At 34.7% G+C, this 1,648-nt stretch overlaps 1 protein-coding gene across 1 annotated transcript in view; it reads right to left on the bottom strand.

Moving 5' to 3' along the window:
• The window catches only part of LOC105921311, a 9,919-nt gene extending 9,797 nt beyond the window's left edge, over window positions 1–122 (bottom strand). Inside the window, exon 1 of the mRNA XM_036146825.1 lies at window positions 1–122. This exon is cut by the window's left edge and continues 514 nt beyond it. The gene's annotated coding sequence lies outside the window, so the exon portion shown is untranslated.
• Between the last annotated feature and the right edge of the window lie 1,526 nt (window positions 123–1,648).

Genomic DNA, 1,648 nt, shown 5'->3' with positions numbered 1-1,648 from the left:
GTCTAGACGCTGATAGGAGTGCGGAGATAATGCTGCTTTACACTGACAGGATGTCTCTGTGGGGTAGGAGACGAAAAATTTGTTAAACAAACAAGAAAATATGGCACAACTACGGAAGAGGATTAGGGCCATTCGAAAAGAAAAAACTCTGTTCAATTCTGACTTTAGTCTCAGAATTCTGACTTTAGTCTCAGAATTCTGAGAAAAAAGTCAGAATTCTGACTTTTTTCACACAATTCTGAGATTAAAGTCAGAATTCTGACTTTAATCTCAGAATTTTGGCTTTTTCTCACAATTCTGTGATTAAAGGCAGAATTCTGACTTTTTTCACACAATTCTGAGATTAAAGTCAGAATTCTGACTTTTTCACACAATTCTGAGATTAAAGTCAGAATTCTGACTTTTTCTCACAATTCTGTGATTAAAGGCAGAATTCTGACTTTTTTTAAATTTTGACTTTTTCTCACAATTCTGAGATTAAAGGCAGAATTCTGACTTTTTTCACACAATTCTGAGATTAAAGTCAGAATTCTGACTTTTTCTCACAATTCTGTGATTAAAGGCAGAATTCTGACTTTTTTAAAATTTGGACTTTTTCTCACAATTCTGAGATTAAAGGCAGAATTCTGAGTTTATTCTCAGAATTCTGAGATTAAAGTCAGAATTCTGACTTTTTTCTCACAATTCTGAGATTAAAGTCAGAATTTTGACTTTTTCTCACAATTCTGTGATTAAAGTCAGAATTCTGACTTTTTCTTAGAATTTTGACTTTTTCCTCACAATTCTGAGATTAAAGGCAGAATTCTGACTCTATTCTCACAATCCTGAGAAAAAAGTCAGAATTAAAAAAAAGTCAGAATTGAACAGAGTTTTTTCTTTTCGAATGACCCTAATCCTCTTACGTAGACATCCCAGAAGCCAGAACCCACAATTTTGCATTTTCACTCATCAAGAAAGAACAGAGATCATCTTTCCTAGAAGAATCAGACTATTGATCTGAGTTTTTACATGCAACATAAGGCCGACATATCCAGGCTGCAGTGGGCTTCAATGGCGTATTCACACCTGCTCCGTTTGGTCCGCTTTAAACGGACCAGAGTCCGTCAGTTTATAGTTCATATGGAAAAAGTCTGGTGAGAACGCAGCGTGAAGTTTGATTTTGGTCTTAACCAAACAAGAGAACCAAAGGATCCAAGATAAGGTTTGAGTATTTGGGTTTCGTTCAGAACATTTAAATTTATGCAAATAATGACTATTTCAGCTTCTCAGGGAGTCTTTGTCTGGTATAGGTTCACATGATCCTGTAAACTGTCTTTAAACATTACATTTTATGAGATGCTAAAGACTATTTGGACATTTTAGCTTCTCATGAATTCTTGTTTGTTTCATTCGACTTGAACATTTTATATTTATGCCCTATTATTAATTAACATTAATAATTAATTCTCCCCTTTGGATAACTTTTTTTTCTCCTGCTGTACAGCTTAACTTTAAATTTATCTTTTGTCATCATGAGTAATGCTCTTCTATGGAGGCTTGTTCTTCGTGTCTGCAAGGAGGTCTCTGTGTTAAACATGAATTCTGAGCCGGTGTCTCACCAACCACGACAACAATACATACTCTTGTTTTTCCTGTGTTTATCTCTCTA

The sequence above is a fragment of the Fundulus heteroclitus genome, chromosome 14 (assembly GCF_011125445.2).
Source record: "Fundulus heteroclitus isolate FHET01 chromosome 14, MU-UCD_Fhet_4.1, whole genome shotgun sequence".
NCBI lineage: Eukaryota > Metazoa > Chordata > Actinopteri > Cyprinodontiformes > Fundulidae > Fundulus > Fundulus heteroclitus.
This window is presented reverse-complemented; position numbering and strand designations above follow the sequence as displayed.